At 41.2% G+C, this 26,305-nt stretch overlaps 1 protein-coding gene across 7 annotated transcripts in view; it reads left to right on the top strand.

Moving 5' to 3' along the window:
- LOC122562539 (leucine-rich repeat and immunoglobulin-like domain-containing nogo receptor-interacting protein 2) overlaps positions 1-26,305 on the top strand; it is a 740,273-nt gene that overhangs the window by 228,726 nt on the left and 485,242 nt on the right. Inside the window, exon 3 of one of the 7 annotated variants that reach the window (XM_087996360.1) lies at positions 25,878-25,954. The exons of the other annotated variants lie outside the window; for them this stretch is intronic. The gene's annotated coding sequence lies outside the window, so the exon portion shown is untranslated. The remainder of the gene's footprint in view (positions 1-25,877; positions 25,955-26,305) is intronic. 7 annotated transcript variants of the gene reach the window in all.

Below are 26,305 nucleotides of genomic sequence, written 5' to 3'. Positions count from 1 at the left end.
CGGGAAGAAGATTGCAGGTTAGGAAGGCGGTGCTGAATTCGATGGATTAGACTGAGACAAGGTGGGGGAGGGGAAATGAGGAAACTGGTGAAATCCGAGTTCATCCCTTGTGGTTGGAGGGTTCCTAGGCGGAAGATGAGGCGCTCTTCCTCCAACCGTCATTTTGTTGTGGTCTGGCGATGGAGGAGTCCAAAGACCTGCATATCCTTGGTGGAGTGGGAGGGGGAGTTGAAGTGTTGAGCCACAGGGTGGTTGGGTTGGTTGGTCCGGGTGTCCCAGAGGTGTTCTCTGAAACGCTCCGCAAGTAGCCGGCCTGTCTCCACAATATAGAGGAGGCCACATTGGGTGCAGAGGATGCAATAGATGATGTGTGTGGAGGTGCAGATGAATCTGTGGCGGATATGGAAGTTTCCTTTGGGGCCTTGGAGGGAGGTGAGGGTGGAAGTGTGGGCGCAAGTCTTGCACCTCCTGCGGTTGCAGGGGAAGGTGCCGGGAGTGGAGGTTGGGTTGGTGGGGAGTGTGGACCTGACGAGGGAGTCACGGAGGGAGTGGTCTTTACGGAATGCTGATAGGGGAGGGGAGGGAAATATATCCTTGGTGGTGGGGTCCGTTTGGAGGTGGCGGAAATGACGGCGGATGATGCACTGAACATGGAGATTGGTGGGGTAGTAGGTGAGGACCAGTGGGGTTCTGTCCTGGTGGCGGTTGGAGGGGCGGGGCTCAAGAGCAGAGGAGCGGGAAGTGGAAGAGATGCGGTGGAGGGCATCGTCGACCACGTTGGGGGGAAATTGCTGTCCTTGAAGAAGGAGGCCATCTGGGTTGTACGTTTTTGGAACTGGTCCTCCTGGGAGCAGATGCGGCAGAGTCGAAGGAATTGGGAGAATGGGATGGCGTTTTTACAGGGGGCAGGATGGGAGGAGGTGTAGTCCAGGTAGCTGTGGGAGTCGGTCGGTTTGTAGTAGATGTCCGTGTTGATTCGGTCGCCTGAGATAGAAATAGAAAGGTCGAGGAAGGGGAGGGAGGAGTCTGAGACTGTCCAGGTGAATTTGAGGTCGGGGTGGAAGGTGTTGGTGAAGTGGATGAACTGTTCAACCTCCTCGTGGGAGCATGAGGCGGCGCCGATACAGTCATCGATGTAGCGGAGGAAAAGGTGGGGGGTCTTGAAATTGTGTTTAAGACACAACGGACACAGTTTTACCTGTGGTGCATGGCATGTATTGAGATGTCCATCTGGCACTGGGTTAATGCTGCAGGATGAGAAATGGGTCTCTTGTCTGGCTTTTCAGGAGCAGAGAATGGGAAGATTGAGGGAGTGAATTTCAAACTTTCGGGTGGAGGTATCAGAGAAAACTACCAATGATGGAATTTGGAAAATCAAGTCTGTGCAAGAGCCCAAATCTAGGGGAACTTGGAGATCTCAGAAAATGGAAATGGCAGGGAGGTATTTGAAGTACAGTAAAGAATTTTAAGATTGAGGCGTGACTGTTTTGACAGATAGTGTAGGTCAGTAGGCACAGCAATGAGGAGTGAATTGAACATGGTACAAGTTAAGGTATGCACAGCAGAGTTTTGGATGATTCTATGTAAAGTATTAATGTGTAACCGTTGTGCAATAGACCAAACCAAACCCTCTCAAATTATATTATGAAGACAGTCTAGACCTTAACTTTTTTTACTTTATAGTAAATGTAAGGTGTTCCAGATGCAACTCAGTTGATCAAAACTACTTGACATTAGGCAAAACACACTTTAATTTTACATTACAGTTAAAATTCAGACAAAATAAAAACAAAAGAATTGGCTTAATTAACTCTATTAAAATGCTTAAAAAATAATATATATTTCAACTACTACTAATTAACTGTTCCAATGTAGTTACATCAAATGAACACACCCTTGGAAAATGCAAATTCAGTAACTACGTGCAATTCTAGCAGTAGGACCCCAGCAACAACTACTGAAAGCTAAAATTAACAAAACAAAATTGGTTCTGTTGGACCTTGGCCCCACCCATTCAGGCTACTTCCACTTTTCCAATTTTAAAAAAAGCCCAAGGCCTTACAAGCTGTTTACTTCTTTGGCTTTGGAGCAGACTGCTCATCACCTCTGTCTCAGCTTTTCCTCATTAAAAAAAATGAGGATAAAATACACCTCTTGAAGCCATATTATTGTCACAATAGAAGGACATTTGGTTGTGTGTGAATGTATATGAGATCCTTACAGTTTGAAGGTGACTGGCTGCACTTGATTGACAGATTATAAAACTGATGTAATTTTAATGTTTTCTGGCTGCAGGAGGGTCTCCATCCATGTGCTTCCAGCTAGCTTTGAAAACAGTTATCCCACTCTTGTGTTGTTTGGAATTTATAGCTTGCAAGCTAGTTTTTCGATATTAAGTTAACAGCTTTGTGTCATTGTAAGATAGCAACCAAGAATAACATGCTGAGAAACATTGAAGATGACGACAGTCTCTGTATCAAGATCCAGCTTCTCCAACAATTCTCCCTCCCTCACAACACCCCCCATAAATGATATTTATTCAGTAGGCGTTTCTTAACGGAAATACCTCCATTCCAAATAAAATAAGCACTTCATCCAGCCAATTGTGTTAAACACAATTAAGTGTGTGTCTGAGTCCAAATCATTCTGTGAGTCAGTCATTAAACCAGCCCAAACATCAAATTCTCATTACTAGGTGAGGTGTATGAAGTATCTCCACAGAGAACTTTGCAACTAGGCCCTTGTATAGCAATAGCAGGAGCTCAGGCAAAGCCATTTAATTTACTCACATTCACACCAGCTCTACTTTACATGTTTATGAAAAACTAATCAACTCTCATCATTGCACAAAATGAAGCTCTGTTATATTCTTTCCTTAAAGTATAATTTAAAGTCACTACTACAGACTCTGCATATAATTCCTTCAAGAAGGCTTTTCATTTCTATAGAAGGCTGCTGTCCCGATCTGTGAGACAAGCCATTGGAACCAGTTCTCGCATCTACACACGTTTTTCCCGAGTACCTCTGGAATAGCGATTTGCATTCATTTTACAAGTTTAAGAAACTTCTAATGGGTTTAAGGGATGATTGGGTTAACTGAGACAGAGGCAATATGTTTTAGAAGGATGCGTGGAGGCCTTGCCAATCAGTCGAGAGTGTGGTGCTGGAAAAGCATAGCAGGTCAGGCAGCATTCGAGGAGCAGGAGAATCAACGTTTCGGGGCATAAGCCCTTCATCAGGAGGAGCATCGTGATGAAGGGCTTATGCCCAAAACATCAATTCTCCTGCTTCTCAGATGCTGCCTGACCTGTTGTGCTTTTCCAGCACCATACTCCCAACTCTGATCTCCAGCATCTGCAGTCCTCACTTTCTCCCAGCTTGGTCGATGAGGGTGATAACAAGAGTCTGAAGCCAGCGTGAGATCGAGAAGATAGAGGGGAAATCCAACAGATTACATGTTAAGTTTATATTAATATAATGCAGATTTTAAAAAAATTCTTTGTTTTGGTCACACAACAGTAGCAAATCTCCAGTAGAAATGTACTATTAAAGGAACATTGGTGAGCAGTTGCATTGCATTTTGTGAATGGTACATGCTACAAGATGCACTACAACAACTCACCAAGGCTGTTTCAACAGACCTTTCCAAAAACAAAACCCACAGGACTCATGTACTGTATCATCTTGAAGGACGAAGTGGGCCAAATACATGAAAACACCAACACCTACAAGATCTCCTCCAAGTCTTTAATCATCCTGACTTGAAACCTTATCTTGGTTCCTTCAGTGTCACTGGTTCAAAATTCTGGAATTCCCTTCCTAACAACACTGGGTGTGCCTACCTACATGGACTGCAATGGTTCAGGAAGCTACCTCACCACTACCATCCTGTGGGTAATAAGGCATTGGTAATGAATGTTGACCTAAGCAGTAACACTGACATCCCATAAAATAACAGATTTTATTAAGGATGTCATTAGATGGACAAAAATGTTGCCATGTTCTCTCATACATAGAGATGAAAAGAAACTGCAGATGCTGGAATCAAAATAGACAAGCAAGACGTTGAAAGAAGACAATAAGCCAGGCAGTAACAGGAGGTTGAGGTCAATATTTTGTGTGTAACCCTCCTTCAGGACTTGTGTGGGTAAGGGAACTGCAGATAAAGGGGGAGGGGGAGTTGGGGGAGCGTTTTGGGTGGGGAGTGGGGCTGAGAGGTGAGTAGCGATAGGTGAGTAGCGATAGTTAGAGGTTATCGCCTGGTTGGTCAATGAGAGGGATGAATCCAGTTTGTAACTGGAGGGAAGGGTTGGTCAGAGGAATGGAAGAGTGGGAGAGGGGCTGGCAAGGGAATCGGGGGATGGGAAGGGAGATTATTTGAAATTGGAAAACTCAAAGTTGAGTCCTCCGGCTGTAAGCTACCCAGGCAAACGAGGAGGTGTTGTTCCTCCAATTTGCGGTCTGATTCACTGTGGTCATGTCGGAAAGGGAGTGGGAAGGGGAATGAAAATGGGTGGTGACTTGGAAGGTCAGGTCGGCCCCAGTTGAGATACTCGGCAAAACGAATCTTGAGTTTATACTTGGTCTCACTGATGTAGGGAAGATCATATGGGGACTACTGTATCATAATAAACTAGGTTGGAGGAGAGGCAAGTGAATCTCTGTCTCACCTGGAAGAACTATTTGGGGCCCTGGATGGAGGTGAGTAGTGGGGTGGGGAAGGTGTTGGTGTGCTGGCAGGTTTTGCATCTTTTATGGTTGCAGGGGAATATACCAGGTGGGATTAGTGGAGAGAGTAGTGTAAATCAAGGATTGGTGAAGGGAACGGTCCTTGCGGAAGGCAGAGAGGGATGGGGAGAGGAGGATGTTCTTGGTGGTGGGGTCTAATTGGAGTTGGCAGGTGTTTAAGTCTCTGATGCAGAGACTGGTGGGGCAGAAGGTGAGGTCAAGGGGGACCCTGTCTTTATTGTGTTTGGGGGGGGGGGGGGTTAGAGAAGTGGAGTGAGGAATGGAGGAAGGCTGTCTGGATGACAAAGGAGGAAAAGCACATTGTTCAACATAGGTGGACATCTGGGATGCTTGGGATTGGAATGTTTCCTTGACCAAGCAGGTGCGGCAGAGGAATTGGCAAAATGGGATGGAGTTCTTGTTGAACACTGGGTGGGAGGTGGTGTCTGTGGGTTTACAGTAAATGTCTGTCTGTGAACTGTGGACGGAGATGGAAATGAAGAGTTCGAGAAAGGGGAGGCAGGTGTCCAAGATGGACCAAGTAAATTTGAGGGCAAAATGGAAGTTGTGGGCGAAGTTGGTGAAATGCTCCAGTTCAGCCTGGGTCCAGGATGCTACACCAATGCAGGCAGTCATGTAACAGTGGAAGAGTTGGGGCAGAGTGCCTGTGTAGGTACTGAAAAGGGAATATTCGATATAGCCAACAAAGCGGCTGACATAGCTGGGGCTTATCCGAGCTCCCCTGGCCACCCCTTTGGATTTGGAGGGAATGGGAATAGTTAAAGGAAAAGTTATTAAGGGTGAGGACTAGTTCGGTGAGGAGGAGGGTATTGGTGGAGTGGTCTGGATGGGTCTCTTGGAGAGGAAGAAGCTGAGGGCCTGAAGGCCATTCTCATCGGGTATGGACATGTATAAGGACTGCACATCCATAGTGAAGAGAAGACACTGGGGGCTGGAAACTGGAAGTTACTGAAGAGGTGAAGGGCATGGCTCATGTTGCAGATGTAATTGGGAAGTGTCTTGACCAAGGAGGAAAGGATGGAATCGAGATAGGAAGAAATAAGTTTGTTGGGGCAGGAGCGTGCGGAGACGATGGGTTGGCTGGGTAGTTGGGTTTGTGGATCTTGCAGAGCAGGTAGAACCAGGCAGCGTTGGGCTGGGGATCTATGAAGTTGGAGGCAGTGGAAGGTAGATCACCAGAGGTAGTGACGTCATGGACTTGTGAATCTTGGGATCCCCCTCCCCCTTATCTGCAGCTCCCCTTACACCCACCCCAGTCCTGAAGAAAGGTTACACCCAGAACGTTGAATTCTCCACCTGCTGCTTGGCTTACTGTGTTCTTTTAGTCTTCTTATCTACCATTAATGTGCCAGTGTGAACATTAATATATTTCTCAAATTACTCTTGCCAGTTTTTCTCCTTAGACTGTTGAGACAGTCAGTTTGAATGTCCTGAAACAGCCCTAAAGCCTGTAGACCTGGATTCCTTTTAAGTGCTTTCGACCAATAAACTTCTATAGGTTCTCTCAACCTGGGGATTCTACAAATCTAATAAATTGTCCTGCTGCTTAGATGAAACAGCTTTTCTGAACAGAAAACAAAACTATTTTTCTGCTATGATGGAACTTAAATCTGAATTTTGCAAACTGAACTCAAACGGAACTACTTATTCTCCATTTGTTATTAATGTTTGCCTTTAACTCCACAGCAACAATACTTCATCAATTAACAGCACAGGTTTCTGATTAAATCCTAATTAAGTTTCTTGGAATGGATTTATAAAGATCATTTTTTCCTGACACCATTATTAAAAAAAAACAGTTACCTTCAGAGAATTCAAATCAATGCCTATCTTTTAAAATGGGCGCAATACTCATGAATATCTAGGTATTTAATGGATTTCCCCAAACAATTTTTTCTTATAATGTCTAATATCACAGATTTAAATTAGAGTATTGTTGGTCTCTAATCTGATTCCTCAGTCGCTGCTGACCCAATAGCAACGTCATTATCCGGCTAAATATTGTGTAGCAATTTCTGATTACACAAAACCTTAATAAAAATTCTGTCTGAATAGGACGGCATCTGTATTCGTCTAGTCAAACAATTTGTGACATACATTGAACCATGGGAGATGCTTGTTACATAGGATAGTGAAGAAGGCATTTAGTATGTTTTCTTTCATTGGTCAGAGTATTGAGTACAGGGGTTGGGAGGTCATGTTGCGGCTGTACAGGACATTGGTTAGGCCACTGTTGGAATATTGCGTGCAATTCTGGTCTCCATCCTATCGGAAAGATGTTGTGAAACTTGAAAGGGTTCAGAAAAGATTTACAAGGATGTTGCTAAGGTTGGAGGATTTGAGCTTTAGGGAGAGGCTGAACAGGCTGGGGCTGTTTTCCCTGGAGCATCGGAGGCTGACCTTATGGAGGTTTACAAAATTATGAGAGGCATGGATAGGATAAGTAGACAAAGTCTTTTCCCTGTGGCCAGGGAGTCCAGAACTAGAGGGCATAGGTTCAGGGTGAGAGGGGAAAGACATAAAAGAGACCTAAGGGGCAATTTTTTCACACAGAGGGTGGTACGTGTATGGAATGAGCTGCCAAAGGAAGTGGTAGAGGCTTCATTTAAGAGGCATTTTGATGGGTATATGATTAGGAAGGATTTGGAGGGATATGGGCCAGGTGCTGGCAGGTGGGACTAGATTGGGTTGGGATATCTGGTCGGCATGGACAGGTTGGACCAAGGGGTCTGTTTCCATGCTGTACATCTCTATGACTGACTCTATCTCTGAGATCTTTCCAACTTCACTGTTGCTGGCATGGTTTCTTTTATATAACTTGCCTTATTCTTTTCAAAGTTCTGGCTGTCTTCCAATAAAATGTAGAGGAAAAGAAGCTCAAAGCATATTCAGTGCTCCAGATGAATTACTTCTAATTTGGACAAATCTGAGTTCTTTCCCCTTCCTGTCCCTGAAAAATACCTCAATGAATGTCAGTAAGAGCAGAGCAACAAATAAACTAATTAATCTCAGCCAAAACATTCAAATTGAATTTGAAACATGTCTATTCCTGGTCTCAAGGCAATGCCAAATTACAATCTTTGCAAAGTTTGTAGACTTATTTAGAATATTGATTTTAGTGATAAACCTTGGTAGAAGATTGACTGATGGGTAGGAAGCAGAGAATAGTAGTGAATAGATATTTAAATGACTGGGAGGAAGCAGGGCATAGAGTTTCCCTTTGGAAATCCATCACACAAGTAATCTGAACTTGTTAACAGGAATATAAATTTGAGGTTTGTGGGCAACATAAAACTTTTCGAAGAAATAAATAGTAGGTAAAGAAGAGGTTGGTAACTGACCTCAGGAGAACTTAGGCCAAGGAAATCTACAGTAATTTTGCATTTGTGATTTAATATGCATAAATATGAAGTGATGCATGTTGAGAGAAGCAATGTGGAGAGACAGTATTGTCAAAGTAATAGTGAGTTCAGGAACAATGGGATCTTAAAATGCACTTGTTAAATCTTCGAAAGTGACAGGGTAAGTTGCTAAAGTTGTTCAGAATGTTTATGGGACACTTAGCTTTGTTAATTGGGTATTAAATGCAAAAGCAAAGAAGTCATACGAAACTTTATTAAAATCTCCAGCCTCAATAGGGCACCGTACCTGAAGATGTTAAGATCCTGGGAAGGAGCAAGAAGTTTAATAGAATGCCACCAAAGATGAAAGATTTAAGCACAGTGTGGAATCTAGAAAAGTTTATTCTCGCTAAACTTGAGAAATGTAAGGGGAGACCTAACAGACATTCAAAAATTTATGACAGGCACAATTAAAGAAAGACCTCTTATCGCAAGTCTGTTGGTAACTGGAGTTCAGAGATATAAAATAATTGGCAAAAGGATTAATGGGGAAAATCAAATCAAATTCTTCACACAGAGTTGTTACGATACGTTGCACTATCTGAAAGTGTGATGAGTCAGGTTTGACGGGAAATTCCAATAGGACACATATTTGAAGACTAATCTATAGATTTATAGCCACAAAAATAAGGTGTGTTGCTAAAATTGACAACAGTTTTGAAGTGCAACGTGATAACAAGATATCTTTCCATGCTATTAACAGAGGGAAACAACATTGTTTAGATCACCTGAAAGGACAAATGGTGTGTTTGATTTCAAGTTTTCATCTGAAAGAGTAGCACTTCCTCTGTACTACCTCTGGGAGTGCCAACATACATTTTGCACTGAAGTCAGTGTTGACATTGTAATCAATGGTTTTATCAAGCCTCAGTAAGAGTATTCCAAATTGTAAATGTGGACATGAGGGAATAATATCCAGGGCAAAGTAACCCAATTGGTCAGCACTCCAGCCTCAAACATGTTGGTTGAGTTATAGGAAGAAGCTGAATAGGCTAGGGCTATTTTCCCTAGAGTATTGGAGGATGAGGAGTATGGAGAAGGTGAATAGTCAAGATGTTTTCCCCAGGATAGGGGAGTCCAAAACTAGAGGGCAGAAGTTTAAGGTGAGAGGGGAAAGAGGATGGTGCATGTATAGAATAAGCTGGAGGTGATGGAGGCTGGTACAATTAGATTATGGTAGAATATCTGGTTGGCTTGGACGTGTTGGACCAAAGGGTCTGTTTCCATGCTGTACATCTTTGTGACTATGTTTCCTCCTGCAATGGTGCCCAGTATGTACTGTTTGCAGGATGCATTACAGCTACTTGACAAGCTACCGTTGACAACACCTTCCAAACCTGCAGCTTCTACCAACTAAAAGGACAAGGGCACCAGATGTATGGGAATGCTGCACTTTAAATGGAGGTATTCTCCCATGTCCACTTTTACAATCTGGAATATTCTTACTGAGGGGGTGATGGAAGCAATGATTTTCAAAAGGGAATTGGATATCCAATTAAAAATAAAACTCTGGGGTAGGACTATATTGAAGCTATGATATACTTACAAGGCAGTATAATATGAAGTTGATTCTGCTCCAAGCTTCACATTATACCTCCTTGTAAGTATATCATAGCTCCTTTTCTGTCTGAAGTCAAAATCCTGTAACTCCCTCCATGACAGAAATGTGGATGTATCTAAACCAGAGATGGGCTGCAGTTGTTCAGGAAGGTGGCTCACCATCACCACCATCTTCATGGTAACCAGGGATGGCCAACAAATGCTAGCCTTGCCACTCATTCTGTGGTGTTCTGGACTAGGCCAGACCACTCAAAACATTCTTGAGCAGGCAACCCAGACCATAACTTTGCAATTTGTACAGTGAGCATTACCCAGAGTAAACTAGTGAGATTGGCTACTAGGTTTTAAAATAGACAGACATTTATTCACAAAATTACACAATGAAACACAAAGAACAGAATAAAGAACCCTGACTGAACTTAGCCTATCCAAACTAGACGTTTTAATGCTATTCCGAATATACACAACAATCCCAATAAGTAAACCCTCTTGAAACACAGTTAAAAGAAATGGAACGGATGCTTACATGCTGATGTTAGAAGGGCAGAAAGAGAGAGAGTCTGTTTCCACACAGCTGAATTTCCAACTAGTTCTGGACTGAACTGCTCAGCTAGAGAGCTGACCATTCCCCCTTCATTATGCCGGTCACTTCTAAAACATGACCACTTTGACCTGAAGTCTCATCTATTTACATATAAACAAAAAGGTCTCTTAATATCCTTTAATCTCTGTACCAAATTAGCCTAATTGGCACTGGGAGCATTACGACCCTTCTGAAAATAAAAGGACATAGTATCCTTGAGAAAAGGAATAGCTTTCAGAAAAAAAGGAGCCAGCTTTGTGACAGTGGATAAATAAAGTTAATTAACTGAGGCTTGGGAGGTGAAGCAAAAGTTCGATTAAATGTAAAACTTCAGTTATGTGGAGAAATTAGAGAAACTCAGATTGCTTTCTTCAGAGTGATCAAGGTGAAAAGCTGTTTTGGTCAAGGGGTTCACAATTTTGAGGTGCTTTGAGAAAACCGTAATTGGTAGGCAGTTACAATAAAATTATAGACTGGGTTGTTATCTCATCACTTTTACAATCTGGAATGTTCCTACTGAGGGGGTGATGGAAGCAATAATTTTCAAAAGGGAATTCGATAACCAATTAAAAATAAAACCATGGGATAGGACTATATTGAAGAGCAAGAGATTGGGATGAACTGGTTTGTCTTTCCAAGGACTGACACAGGGATTTTGGGTAAATGGCTGCCTCCTATTCTGTAATTTTGTCAATGATTCTATCTTCCTTTGAATGGGGCGAAAGCTATTTTCTGTTAATTGACACATATTATATTCTCATTGACACTTACTGAAGATAGAAACCCTATAACAAATCTACTAACCATAAGCCTGAATCGCAAGCATTTGATTCAGGGTCCTGTAAAACATTTATCACAATAACGCAGTTTCATTGATTGCAGATTTGCCATTACAATACTCACATGATCACATGCTCAGATCTGTTCACCTTCAGGAATGTAATGAGTGAGCTGAATGGGAGTGCATCAGGTCATGGATAAGTCATTAAATGAGAGGGGATTGGCAGAGAAGCAGGAACTTGCGTGATGAGACAGGTCACGTCTGCATCAATGGTTAAAGATTTGGACTTTCAGATTTCATGGCTCCATTTTGAAAATTGGATGTCAAAACTGAAGCCCCACCTCTCCAGTGGATGTAAAAGAACCAGTTGCACTATTTCAAAGCAGACCAACAAAGTAGTCCTGGGCAATACTTATCAACATCATTGAGACAGTTTATCTGCCTGTTAAGGCATTGCTGTTTGTGAGAGCTTGCCTGTACAAATTTGTGGTACATTTTCTCCAATAAGACCGAGGTTACACTTCAAATGTATTCGCTGTCGATAGGATACTTTGAAATATCCAGAGGCTGTGATTGGGCACTACATAAAATGCAACCTTTCTTCTGTCTTTTGAAAGAAGATTCCTTCTAGATATCAAGCATTGCATTTTTTAGGGAACTCATCAGACAGTGTGTTGGTGATGGCCATTCCCAAAGAGGAGTCACTAACCACATGGACAGAGTCACTCAAGATAATTTCAAAACAAAACATCCAATAAGGAATATGGAGGTGCTCAATAATCCATCTGGAACAGAGGTCCAATGCCAGTCAATGTAATCTCCTGTGAATACACAGATGGCTGCCACATTGGGTTTTTTTTAATCCCAGGGTGAAATGGACTACACATTTTACCTTCAGAATTAGGGAAAGAAACTAAAAGATTTGCATCCATCTCATTGATGCCTTTTTGTTTGTTGGCTTTCCATTTAATAGCGCTCTTGTAATAGTGGCCAAATGCAGAGACATAGCTAGATGGGTTGGAAGTTTTTGCATAGGTTATCCCAACAGCCCTTATCTGCATGTGTTTGAGGCATGCTGCTCTGACAAATTAGGTACTTGTTTTGGTAGATGTGGCAGTGAGATTAATAACAGTGAGCACAGTGTGTCTCCACAAATTAACTTGTCTTATAAAATAAAAGCAGAATACTATGAATGCCGGAAATCTGAAATAAAAACAAAAAGTCCTGGAGAAATACAGCACCTGAGGAGAGAGAGAATCAGAGTTAACATTTCAAGTCCAATGTGGCTCATCTTCAGAAGAGCAGTAATCTTTGTTCTCGTAAAAGGAAAACACTGTGCTTTGAATTATGATGTTTCAATTTAAAGAAAATTGCAATGGTTCTTGACCATCAAAGAAGAAGTAGCAGAAGAAAAAAATTGAAGTCAAAGGAACTATGTTAAAAGCTGCTAAATTACTTCTGGAAACTGTAGAAACTTGAGTAATGCTGAATACCCACTTTATCCCCTTTGGGTAGATCAATGTTATATCAGAATGAACATTAACAAACTCTGTGTGCTATAAAGTGATCTCATCATTGCTTCATACTTGCTGGCAATCTGGAGAGCTTTGTTGATACCTCAAACTGTTCTATTTGTCAATTGAACACAGTTTTGAATTGAGTGCTGGTCCAGTGGAACATCTTTTCCTTCCTGGAGTGTGCACATTTTATTCATGATTATCAAGTATAGTTGACTGAAAAATGTAGGCTGCTGTCTGCATCAAATTCTAGCAAGGTAACAGTATTTTGCATCTGGGTCAATCATTAAATTTTGCTTAAAGCAAGGGAGAGTGGATGACGCTCAACAGCATTACACTAGTGATTTATTGCTGATTGCTTCATATGTGAGAGAAGAGCTATTTCTAAATTGATCTCAAATTTAGTTTGGCCACTAATTTCTCAAATATGCACTTTAGTAGGAGTTCCGAGGAAGGGTCACTCAACTTGAAACGTTAACTCTGATTTCTTTCCACAGATACTGCCAGACCTGCTGAGCTTTACCAGCAATTCCTATTTTTGTCTCTGCATCTCAGTAAGGTTGAGGTAAATGTGGTAAGACAGGAAGCAGAGCAGTGGACCTGCTGGAAGTGCTTAGAAAAGTGGGCAGCATCTGTTGAAAGAGAGAAAGAGATTTAGCTCATCAGACAAGGTTGCCAACCTGAAAAGAGAAGTTATCTTTCTCTAAGGTGGCACGGTTGCTCAGTGGTTAGCACTGCTGCCTCCCAGTGCCAGAGATCTGCGTTAGATGCATTCATCAGGAGTAAAAGTAGGGAAATGAGTCTGCGTGGGTTACTCTTCGGAGGGTCAGTGTAGACTTGTCGGGCTGATAGACCTGCTTCCACACTGTAACGAATCTAATCTAACTAATCTAATCTGAGGAATCTAATCTAATTACTGAACTGCTGAGAATATCCTCCACTTTATGTAGAATACTTTTTTAGTTAAGCTGATTTTTCTCCTTTTTTTTAAATAAAGAAAGGAGTTCTTTCTATCATGTAGAGAAGATACAGACACTATTGTTTGTCCAAATGTTCAGCATGTGAGTTGGATCATTGTTGCTTTGAAAACCATCAGCGTTTGGTAGCAGATCTAAGTGGATGGCCATGGGCATCAGTGAAATTTGAAAGTACATTTCCTCTTGAGTTCTTCAGTACGCTGCATGGATAACAAGCTGAAACATTAGTAACCATTCTCTAAATGTTAATAAACATGATGCTCACAAACAATTAAGCTGAACCAATGCAATCTATTATTCACATCAAACTGGTGTAGAGGAATGCCAAATGAGATAATAATGCCCCTACTTATTGATTCTGGAACAGTTGAGGATACCATCTGGCTGATGGATATTTAAAAAAAAATCTGCTGGCCAGATCAAAAGATCAGCTCCGATCTTGTACATTAAATGCAGGCCTAAATTTTAACTCTTTCCAATCGCATTCTCCCATCTTGATGTGGAAGAGAACAAAGGAACCTGATCGCAGTATGAGCTCTGTGAATTGTAACCAACATAGAGTCATCGAGGTTTACATCATGGAAACAGGCCATTCCACCTGACTTGTCCATGCTGCCCAGTTCTCACAAGTTAACCTAATCCCATTTGCCTGCATTTGGTCCATATCCCTCCATACCTATCCCATCCACGTACCTGTCCAAATGTTTCTTAAATGACCACTACCTTAGGCAGCCCATTCCAGATATTCACTACCCTCTTTATGAAAATAATTGCCCCTCTGAATGCTTTTATGTCTATCCCCTCTCTCCTTAAACTTAAACCATCTAGTTTTAGACTCCCCTAACATGGGGAGAAGCTGTTGGCTATCTACCTTATCTATCCTGTCATGATTTTGTACACCTCTACAAGGTCACCTCTCAGTCTCCTAAGCTCCAGGGGGAGAAAAACATCCAGCTTCTCCTTCTAACTCTAACTTCCACTCCAGGTAGCATCCTAGTAAATCTTTTCTCCACTCTTTTTTAGTTTAATAATACCCTTTCTATTGTAGGTGACTAGAACTACATGCATTACTCCAAATGTGGCCTTACCAACACCTTGTACAGCTGCCCAGTTCCGATACTCAATTCTCTGACTGATGAAAGCAGACCTTCCAAAAGCCATCTGCACCACCCTGTTTACCTGTGACTCCACTTCCAAGGAATTGTACCCCTGGATCTCTTCATTCTTTAACACTCCCCAGAGCCCTACCATTGACTGTGTAAATCCTGCCCTGGTTTGCCCTACCAAAATGCAAAACCTCGCATTTATCTAAATTAAACTCCCATCTGCTATTCCTCAGTCCACTGGCCCAGTTGATCACAATCTTGCTATATTCCTAGATAATCTTCTTCAATGTCCACTATACACCAATCTTTGTCATCCCCAAACTTACTAACCATACCTCCTAAACTCTCATTCAAATCATTTACATAAATGATGAATAACAGTGGAGCCAACATTGTTCCCTGTGGCTGTTCCTTTTTTTGAGGTACATTCAGTGTTGGAGCTGATTTCCTCAAATTATAGGACCAGTAATTACTGTATTATATGCTGTTGCATTGTTTTGGAACTTCGGGGTAAAAATAATCAAAACAACAGCACTTTTTAAAAAAAAAATTAAGAAGAGAGACAAAGGCAGTGACTTCATGGGAAGTGAAACTGTGAGAGAAATAAACCCGTACAAGATGATTAGGGGGTTAGATAGGGTTGACAGTGTGAACCTTTTCCCGCGTATGGAGTCGGGTATTACAAGGGGGCATAGCTTTAAATTAAGGGGGGGTAGATATAGGACTGAAGTTAGGGGTAGGTTCTTCACTCAGCGAGTCGTAAGTTCATGGAATGCCCTGCCAGTAGCAGTGGTGGACTCTCCCTCTTTATGGGCATTTAAGCGGGCATTGGATAGGTATATGGAGGATAGTGGGTTAGTATAGGTTAGGTGGGCTTGGATCGGCGCAACATCGAGGGCCAAAGGGCCTGTACTGCGCTGTATTCTTCTATGTTCTATGTTCTATGTTCTATGTACAGAAATGTGAACCTGAGTGGAAGAGTGTGGTGCTGGAAAAGCACAGCCAGCCAGGCAGCATCTGAGGAGCAGGAGAATTGACGTTTCGGGCATAAGCGCTTCATCAGAAATCCTAATGAAGGGCTTATGCTCAAACTGTTGATTCTCCTGCTCCTTGGATGTTGCCTGACCGGCTGTGCTTTTCCAGCACCATGCTCTCGACTCTGATCCCCAGCATCTGCTGTCTTCATTTTCTCCTGGCAGTGAACCCACACAGCTGTGTGACCCAGCAGAGAACCCGCAATGCTGACTGCCTCTGCTATTTAGAACCAAGTATCTCTAGATATTGGAGTATATTCTAAGAAAAATAAACAAACAGTGAAATTCACAGCTGATCTTGGAGAAACCTGTATTATCGGGAAGGCAGGTAGTGCAGGAGTCTCCTCTGGTTATCCCCATCTCAAACAAGCATGCTGTTTTGAAAAATGTAAGAGAGTGATGGACTGTCAGGGGAATGTAGCACTGACAGCCAGATTTCTGGTACCAAGACCGGCTGTAATGTAACGAGGAGTACATCAGGTTCCAAGCGATCAATTGTGAAAGGACACTCCCTGGACAGAGGCATAGGCAGACATTTCTGCCGCCAACAATGAGCCATCAGAATGGTGTGTTGCCTCTCTGGTGTCAGGTTCAAGGATATCTCCGAGAGGATGCAGAATACTCTCAAGGGGAGAGGGACCAGCAAAAGGTCATTGTACACATTAGAATTAATGGCATAGGAATGGAAATGGTGGAGATTCTGAGGAGGGAATATAGAAAGTTAGGTAGGAATTTAAAAAGAAGGTCCTTGAGGGTAGTAATATCTGGATTACTCCCAGTACCACATGCTAGTGAGGGTAGGAATAGGATGATAGAGCAGATGAATGCATGACTAAGGAGCTGATGCAGGGGAGAAGGATTCATATTTTTGGATCATTGGAATCTCTTCTGTGACAGAATTGACCTGTATAAGAAGGATGGATAGAATCTGAACTGGAAGAGAACTAATATACTGATGGGGAGGTTTGCAAGGGCTACTCGGAAGGATTTAAACTAGTAAGGGGTTAGAGTGGTGGGACCCAGGGAGATAGTGAGGGAAGAGACCAGTCTCTGATTGGTGCAGTTGGGAAAAGGAGCAAGTCAAACATTCAGGGCAGGCAGAAACATAGCAGACAACAATGTAGAACTGATAAATTAAACTGTATTTATTTCAATGCAAGAGGCCTATCAGGTAAAATAGATGAACTCAGGGCATGGTTGGGAACATGGGACTAGGATATTATAGTGATTACAGAGACATGGTTCAGGAATGGAGAGCACTGGCAACTGAATGTTCCAGGGTACATAGTGTAGATGATATCAAAGGAGAGAAAGTTGGGACAAGAGTCGAGGTGGAGTTACGCTTTTGATTAGGGATAACATTACAGCTGTACTTAGGAAAGCTATTTGGGTGGAACTGAGAAATAAGAAAGAGATGATCACCTTATTGGGATTGTACTATTAACCCCCACCCCCCACCCCTAAGTCATTAGGGAGAAATTGAGAAACAAATTTGTAAGGAGATCTGAGTTGACTATGAGAATAATAGAGTGGTAATGGTAGGGGGATTTTAACTTTCCAAACATAGACTGGAACTGACATAGTCTTAAGAGCTTGAATGGAGAGGAATTTAAGTGTGTACAAGAGAAGTTTCTGACTCAGTATGTGGATGTACCTACTGGAGAAGGTTCAAAACTTGACCTACTATTAGGAAATAAGGCAGGGCAGGTGACTGAGATGTCGGTAGGGGAGCACTTTGGAGCCAGTGATCATAATTCTGCTGGTTTAAAAGAAGTGATGGAACAAGGTAGATTAGATCTAAAAGTTAAAGTTCTAATTTGGAAGAAGGACAATTTTGGCAGTATTAGGTAAGAACTTCCAAAAGTTGGTTGGAAGTGAATATTTACAGCTAAAAGGATGGATGGAAAATGGGAAGCCTTCAAAAATGAGAAAACTAAAGTCCAGAGACAGTATGTGCCTGTTAGAGTGAAAGGCAAGGCTGGTAAGTGTAGGGAATGCTGGATGACAAGAGAAAATGAGGTTTTGGTAATGAAAAAGAAGGAAGCAAATGCCAGGTATAGACAGTGAATCCAGAGAAGAGTGTAAAGGCAGTAGTGATATGACTATGTGAGAAATCAGAAGGGCAAAAAGAGGACATAGAGCTTTGTCAAATAGAGTTAAGGAGAATTCAAAGGGACTCTACAAATACAGGTCATGCTGCTATAACATGACTGTTACATTCCTCTGCAACCTGGCATTATACAAAATCATGTTATAGGAAATAGCTATAGAAAATTGCTAAACCCTTTCAATAGAAAGTTTGTGTTATCCAAACAGTGTCCACAATTAGTTGCTCACTTTATTACCAGTTTGTGTTGACAAAGCACACAATGCGCCAAAATGACCTATACATTAAGGACAAAAGAGTTACTAGGGAGAGAATAGGGTTCCTTAAAGGTCAGCAAGGCTGCACATGTATGGAACCACAGGAGATGGGTGAGGTACTAAACAAGTATTTTGTATTAGTGTTTACTGTGGAGAAGGATACGGAAGAGAGAGAACATAGGGAGAAAAATACCAACATCAGTGTCCATGTTACAGAGATGGTGGTGCTGGACGTCATAAATCTCTGGAATCCTGTGGAAGCTAGGGAAGTGATTGGTGGGTCCCTTGCTAAGATATTTGTGCCATTGATAGCTACAGATGAAGTGCTGGAAAACTGGAGGTTGACTAACGCGGTTGCCACTATTTCAGAAAGCCAGGGAGCTATAGACTGGTGAGCCTGACATCAGTGCTGAGGGACAGGATTGATATGCATTTAGAAAAGCAGGAATTGATTAGCGATAGTCATCATGTCTTTGTGCATGGGAAATCGTGTCTCACTAACGTGGTTAAGTTTTTTGAAGAAGTAACAAAGAGGATTGATGAGGGCAAAGTGGTGGACATGATCTATATGGACTTCAGTAAGGCATTTGACAAGATTCATCATGGTAGACTGGTTAGCACAGCTAGATCACATGGAATACAGGGTGAACTAGCCACTTGGGCACAGATCTGTCTTGAAGGTGGGAGACAGAGGATGGTGGCAGAGGGTTGCTTTTCAGACTGGAGGCCTGTGACTAGCGTTGTGCCCCAAGGATCAATGTTTGGTCCACTGCTTTTTGTTATTTATATAAATGCTTTGGATGGGAACATTAGGAGGTATAGTTAGTAAGTTTGCAGATGACACAGAAATTGGTGGTGTTCTGGACAGTGAAGAAAGTTACCTTGGACTACAACAAGATCTTGATCAGATGGGCCAATGGACTGAGGAATGGCAGATGGAGTTTAATTTAGATAAATGTGAAGTGCAAATCTGGGCAGGACTTATACAGTAATGGTAAGGTCCTGAGGAGTTTTACTGAACAAAGAAACCTTCGAGTGCACATTCATAGCTTCTTGGATTCACAAGTAGATAGGATAGTGAAGAAGGCATTTGATATGTTTGCCGTTATTGATCATTGTATTGAATACAGGAGTTGGGAAGTCATGTTGCGGCTGTATAGGACATTAGTCAAGCCACTTTTGCAATACTGCATGCAATTCTGTTCTCCCTGTTGTTATTGTACTTGAAAACATTCAGAAAAGATTTGTAATCATCTTGCCAGAGTTGGAGGGTTTGAGCTATAGGGAGAGGCTGAATAGGTTGGGCTGTTTTTCCTAGAGCGTCAGAGCTGAGGCGTGACCTTATAGAAGCTAATAAAATCATGAGGGGCATGGAAAGGGTGAATAGACAAGGTCTTTTCCCCTGGGTGGGAGAATCCAAAACTAGAGAGCATAGGTTGAAAGTGAGAGGGAAAAGATTTAAAAGACACTTAAGGAGCAACTTTATCATACAGAAGGTGGTGCGTGTATGGAATGAGCTGCCAGAGGAAGTGGTGGAGGCTTGTACATTTACAACATTTAAAAAGCATCTAATGGATATTTGAATAGGAATGTTTGAGGGATATGGACCAAATGCTGGCCAATGGCACTAGATTAATTTAGAATATCCAGTAGGCATTGGTGAGTTGTACCAAAGGGTCTGTTTCCATGCTTTCCAGCTCTATGATTATATGTGCAGCCTAAGTGAATTGGCCATGGGAAATGCAAAGAGGTAAAAACAATGACTGCAGATGCTGGAAACCAGATTCTGGATCAGTGGTGCTGGAAGAGCACAGCAATTCAGGCAGCATCCGAGGACAGGCAAAATCGACGTTTCGGGCAAAAGCCCTCCTGATGAAGGGCTTTTGCCCGAAACGTCGATTTTGCCTGTCCTCGGATGCTGCCTGAATTGCTTTGCTCTTCCAGCACCACTGATCCAGAACATGGGAAATGCAGCATTACATGGGTAGGGATGGGGTCTAGGTGGAATGCTCCTTAGAGGGTCAGTGTGGATTAAATAGGCTGAATGGCTTGCTATGACACTGTAGGAATTCTGCAATTTTGTGATTAAGGACAGCTAAAGTAGCAAAATCCATGCATCCTAAACATCAGTTGCTTGCCAGGTTAACTATGAGTTGCAACCAGTTAAAAAAGGTCCCAACCCTATTCATTAATCCTGGGAGTGGATAGATAGGACTTGTTTCTGGCTCTGTGATGCATAACTCTGTCATTCACTCTTGGATGGACATCATGGTGAATACCCTGTCTTCAGTCCCATCTTCATTTTTGTAAGATCTGTATCACTCCCCTAATTCATCAGCATTCAGTACAATCCCCACCTTGGTTGGGTTCCAGTTGTGAAGTACAAAGCATGCTACAAAGGCATGTAAGAGAACTGGCAGCTCACTGGGTGTCTGATGCACATCTCCAAAGCTTGACCCTGATGGTCAAATAAAATTTGAACTTTGGAGTGGGTGTCTTTTCTGCTGAAAATCTGTAGATTGCTGAGATGATGCTGTCAGAACAAAGTGGCTGCATTGATACCACAATGTTGCCCGGTGAAGCCAACACAGGTGGCAAATCCACTGCCTGAGCCGCCTGACTGTCAATGTCAAGGGCAAAGGATGTATAGAGCTGTGATCTGGAGAAAATGCCATGGGTAACATCTTGGATCTATATTGGTTAGATACGTTGGAAATGTCACACAGTTCCCAATTGCTTACCGAACAAGTCACTAGATTTTAAAACTGTGAGCTAGATAGCCACCAGGATGGGATTGTCCAGCTATTTCTTTTGGAACTGGCGTCCTCCAGCAAATTTAATGTCATTGAAGGAAATCCTGAGTGCTCACATCCATAACAATAAATTTTCATACTGAGGTAGAGACAGTGTGGTGGCAAAAGTACAAGTTTGTGTGGTTTGGTGGGAAGTGGTGAATTCCATCCAAAATTGTTTTGAGACAGAAGTGAATTTTAATGGTCAATGGGTGTTTTAAAGGATGAAAATATACATTTCTGGCAGGGTTGTAGAGGGCTCAGTATGAGGCCAACTGCTTTCCATCTCAAATATCAATGATTTGGGTTGAATGTTGATTATGCTTTAAGTTGATTGTGGGGTTGACAGTGATGAAGTAAACTATGAACTGCAGGAAGATATCAGTAGACTAATCAGGTGAAACAGTGGTAAATGGAGTTCAGTCTGGAGAGCTATGGGGAAATGCATTTGCTGAAGACTAACAGGACAAGAAAATCAATAAATGATTGGATATTGGGAAGTGATAAGGAACAAAGGAATCCCTGAAGTGGCTGAAGAAGGAAATAAGCTAGTTAAAATGCAACTTTTACTTTTACTTGGCTGAGTTATTAAAAGTAATATCTACGTGGTGATGCTAGAAGCCTAAAAAAAACTGGTTAAGCTGTAGTTGGAATGCTGCATGCAATTCTACTCAATGCACTACATGAAAGATGTAATCATACCTCTGAGGAGATTTTGTGGGGATACTACCTGGATTGGAGAACTCTCTTTGTGAGAAATGATTGGATAAACTGTGGTTATTTTCTTCGTAGCAGAGGAGCCTAAACAGAGGTCTAATTGAATTGTATAAAAATTAGAGGTTTAGATGGTTTTGATAAAAAGCCCCTATTTATTTTCACTGAATATTTATGGCAAAGAGTCTTAGGGTGAATTGAGGGGAATTATTTTGACCCAGAGAGCAGTGGGGATTTGGTATTTACTGCCCGTAAAGGAAGCAGAGTCCCTAGCTTCCCTCTCAGATGGATGTAAAAGATCCCATTGTGCAAATTTGAAAGTAAAGCATACCTGAGTCCTTTCAGCGATGTCCTGGCAATATTTATCACTCAATGAAACGGACCATCTGATCATTGTCTCATTACTGGCTGTGGAATTTTGCTGTGCACAATTTACCTGCTGCATTTTCTTTGCAGTTATGATTGCAATTCAAAAGTGGGTTAATGTCCGTGGAGCACTTTGAAATGTATTAACGTTGTGAAAGGGACAATGTAAATGCAGAGTTTCTTTTAACATTGGGTGGCAGAGTTTGAATGCCTTTCATTTTCTGAGACTGACCATTTTGGTTTGTATGAAAATGATAGTCCTGATTCATTAACAGTACCTTCATTACAACTAGGAAACAATTGCCTTGCTGCAAAGAGGTTTTTGCCTTTGGCATGTAATAATCTCACACAGGCCAGAAATGCTGATCCAACAGATGTTTCAGATAGGCATGGCACAGAAAAACGAACAAATCTTTCATCCAGTTTTTTATATTCATTTCTCCAGTGGTGTTTGTGTCTTTCCTTTTGTGCAACTTATTTGTTTTTAAATAGCTGTCATATCTGCACTGCTGGGGATAGAGAATAGTAGAACAATGAGGTATAATTTCTCTTACCAGTGATATAACAAGAAGTCGTGGAATACTGTGATGTCTTGTGACTTGTGTCAATATAGTTCAATACATATCAATATTCAAGAAGAAACATTTCTCGAAATAAATTATTTACTACATTCAGATTCTGTTGTGCCAGGGATATCTTCCAAAACATTTTTCTCTTTCAAGAACAAAGCAGGTGAAATTATTATAGTGCCAATCAGATGATGCTGTCTACCTTGTCATTGAATGTCATAATATGTATCTGCAATGATTCAGTCTTGTGCTGAAGTCTTATTTATAGGTCAGGTTATTGGCAGCAGTTTTCACATTTGCAAATGATTTGACATGGAATGTTGTGGAGAGTGGTTGCTGAACTCAAAAAAAAAAGTGAAAAGTTGTTCTAATTCCTTCTCATAATTTTTATATAAGTTGTCAGTTTTATCCCTGAGCCACTTTTTTCTGATGACTTAATTGTGATCAGTACTTTAAAAAATGGGCAAATTAGGAAAAGAAGGTAAGAGCATGGATCCAGACATGTTGAGCATGAGAATTATGCACCCTAGTTAATGATCAGTGCAGGCCTGATTTCTCTGTGTCTATTCTAATGCGGCTGTCACTGTTCACCACTGCCATTTGTTCTGCAAATATTATATATTCATCTTGATCAAAATCATCAGCAACACCTTTTCCTTGACACCACTTGATTGTGCATAACACATTCCAATAAAATTATATTGTGTTATAAACGTAATACTGCTCTGAAACCATGTAATATCAACAGAATATAATAGGTTATAGTTGCTATATAATAATATGGTTCACTATGTGATATTTCACATGTTTGCCTCCTGTAAATACTTGTCTTTGGATTAATACCTGCATTAGATAATTGAATAGGTGGGTTAGAGTCAAGATTAGAGTGGTGCTGGAAATGCACAGGAATTCCAGAAGAAGGGCCCCTGCCCGAAATGTTGATTTTCCTGCTCCTCAGATGCTGCCTGACCTGCTGTGCATTTGCAGTTCTCACTTTCGCATAGGTTGGTTAGTGTTGATTATTGTACACAATCACTTGTTTGTTAGGTTTGGAATGCGAAGTGGCCTTTCCCTATCTGGGCTTAACAGTAATGACACTGTCTGAATATTCTATACACCAGAGCAGAAGAGTGCAGTATATTACTCCAATTTTCTTTGAATATGTCATATTACAAAATGCTGAAGGATCTCATGCATGGAGTATCTGCTGATTCAGGCACTTGTTCAGCTAATCACCCGCATGTACTATTTGCAGCAATTAGGAATGCACTACAGGACTTCATCCTTAAAAAATATATGATCTGAAAAGCATATGTTAATGAGTCTTTCCTCGAGTTATTAGTGTAACTGCAATTTTATTCAGTTTTGCATGTTGAACATTATATGGTCCAGGGCACTGAACAGAAACAAAATACTACTTTGAATTAGAGTTTAAAAAAAGGAAATGAAGACTACATTAGATGCTTACTGATGTAATTTCATTATGTAGCAATAAATACCAATTTTCCATTATTGTTGGTTTAGCTGCTACAAATTGTGTAATATTTATTTATTTATTAAACTAAAATTTAAAATTTGATTTTCTGCTGATTGTACAACAACGTGGCAGATTATATTATTGTAAATTTAATCAGATTTAGTTAAAATAATGCTTGCCAAACTCATGAAGGTGCATGCTCATTGACCTGCACTTATTCTCAATCCAAACATTTCTAATATTTAAGGTAATAATAGTATTTTTTTCAAGAAACATGTCTGCAGACCAAAGGCTGAAGTACAGTGTAACCACCTTGCATAAAAAAATTAAGATGTATACTAAAAATATCAACTTAGAAATCCAGAACAATCATCTAGGAACAAATACTAGACAAACAAATTCAGTAGATGAACAAAAGTCGCAATGACACTAATACAAAATGAATTAACCTGAACAAGTGATAACACCATTCCTACATTACAGTCAGTGAGATTCATATAGATTATATCATTTAAGAACTTCATCAAAGACTTGAACCATTTAAGGAACAGGTATAACATTGGTATCTTTCCATCCTGCATGTGGCATTGAATTTAGACAATGACCTCAGTTACCTTGGTCTGGTTATGATGTTGTTGACCACTTCTCAAATTGGGTAGATTGTATAAGGGATTTTCCAAACTTAATCTAACCCTTGTTCTCATGTTTCTCAATGATATACTCCATCATCAAGAAACATCTTAGTTTCTGATTTCAGGGTGGAGGGTGGAGGGATAGGGTTTAAATCATATACAGGTGAGTCTCTGAGGTATCCTGTGATATCACTGTGACCTTTGTAGTTATGTCATGGATCAATGCTTTCTTATCATCATGTACATATCTTCAATGAATGTTGTTTAGTAGAAACCTACAAGTCTGGCCTGAGTGTATGTGAAGAATCATACTAAAACAGAAAGATGTTCATTGATGAAACAGGTGAAGATGGTTGGACTCAGTGTAATCTTCTAAGGAACCGCCTCCGCAATGTCCTAGACTGAAGACCAGAATGACTACTATTTTCCTTTGTACAAAGTTAAAAATCACTCAACACCAGGTTATAAGCCAACAGGTTTATTTGGAAGCACTAGCTTTCGGAGCACTGCTCCTTCATCACGTGGTTGTCAACCATCTGATGAAGGAGCAGTGCGCCAAAAGCTAGTGCTTCCAAATAAACCTGTTGGCCTATAACCTGGTGTTGTGTGATTTTTCACTTTGTACACCCCAGTCCAACATCAACACCTCCAAATCATTTTCCTTTGTGCTAGTATGTGGCAACCAATGGAATGTGTTATCCATGATTCCCATTGACTTCAGTTTTGCTGGGATTTGGTTCATAATAACTATACTTGGTACGATACTGACTTGTTGTCAAGGATGTCAGTCTCACCTCTACTCTGGAATTCAGCTCCTTTGTCCATGCTTGAAGCAAAGGTGCTTAGAGCAAAGTAGTCCGTAGGGATCCTGAACTGTGCACCAGTGAGCAAGTTGTTGCTGCATCATGCCCCTTGGTAGCATTGTTGATAAAATTATTTTCATCATTTTGCTAATAATTAAGAGTAGACTGACAGGGTGATAGTTGGCCATATTAGATTTGTCTTGCATTTTGTGGACAGAATGAAACAGGGAAAGTTTCCACTTTATTATGTAGTTGCCATATAGTGGCTTGACTGGAATAACTTTGCTAAGCGCACCTGCAGATAGTTCTGCTGCATAAATCTTCAGTATAGTTTGTGGAATGCTGAGAACCCTATAGCTTTTGCTGTATCCAATGCTTACTGTCATTTCTTGATATCTTATGGACTGAGAGGATTTGTCTGAACTCAGTCATCTGTGTTTTGTGGACCTCAGGAGGAAGTCAAAATGAACTATCCAGCTGGCGTTTATGGATGAAGGTGGATGCAAGTACTTCAGCCTTGTCTTTTGTAGTAAGTAATAAGCTTGCTTTTAGTTGATGCTGGGACTGTTTTTCAAACTTGTCCCTACATTGAGTTGTTTAATTGCCACTATTCACAACTGGATGTGGCAGGACTACAGAGCTTGATGTGATTCTTTGACTGTTTGATTAGTTATATTCATTGGTTCTACCTGTTTCCACTGTTTAGCATGCATGTATTTGTGTTACATCGTTATCTGGTTGATACCTTATTTTTGAAGTATGACTAGTGCTGTTCCTGGCATGCCCATCTATAATCCTCGTGGAATCGGGGTTGGTCCTGTTAGTGGATGGAAATGCCTGAGTGAGGAATTTGTTGGAGCAATGAGGTCACAGATTGTAG

Source organism: Chiloscyllium plagiosum, unplaced genomic scaffold (assembly GCF_037043375.1).
Source record: "Chiloscyllium plagiosum isolate Xiang-an unplaced genomic scaffold, Cpla_swu_hap1 HiC_scaffold_2, whole genome shotgun sequence".
Taxonomy (NCBI): Eukaryota; Metazoa; Chordata; class Chondrichthyes; order Orectolobiformes; family Hemiscylliidae; genus Chiloscyllium; species Chiloscyllium plagiosum.
This window is presented reverse-complemented; position numbering and strand designations above follow the sequence as displayed.